Genomic DNA, 439 nt, shown 5'->3' with positions numbered 1-439 from the left:
AACGCACCCCCGGGAGCCACAAGCTGCTTGCAGGCAGCAGCAAGCCAAGCACAGCTGCCCCGGGGCAGGCAGAAGGGATGCTCACATAGGCAACCCAGTCCCAGTTTGCTGGAATTCCCCCAAGTCCTCGGCAGGTGCATCTCCGGGGATTTGGGACGTTGGTGTGCTCTCCAAGTCCACCCAGGGAAGCCCTGAGGATCTGCAGGGGAAGGGAGGGTGCTGAGGGGGCTTGGCATGGAGGGTGGTTTCCACTGAAGGTGCTGTTTCAGAGACACAAGCTGAACCTGTTGCACAGCTAATCACTGTCGAAACCACACCTGGTTCAAACCTCACCTCTAGAGTCACAGCCAGGTCTTCCCTCTCTCGTGGCTCCCCACTGACACCAGGAGATATTGTCCCCATTCCCACCACCCCCTCAGGGCAAGAGCCAGGATGTGAC

This window comes from Buceros rhinoceros, unplaced genomic scaffold, assembly GCF_000710305.1.
Source record: "Buceros rhinoceros silvestris isolate BGI_N320 unplaced genomic scaffold, ASM71030v1 scaffold23346, whole genome shotgun sequence".
Classification (NCBI taxonomy): Eukaryota; Metazoa; Chordata; class Aves; order Bucerotiformes; family Bucerotidae; genus Buceros; species Buceros rhinoceros.
This window is presented reverse-complemented; position numbering follows the sequence as displayed.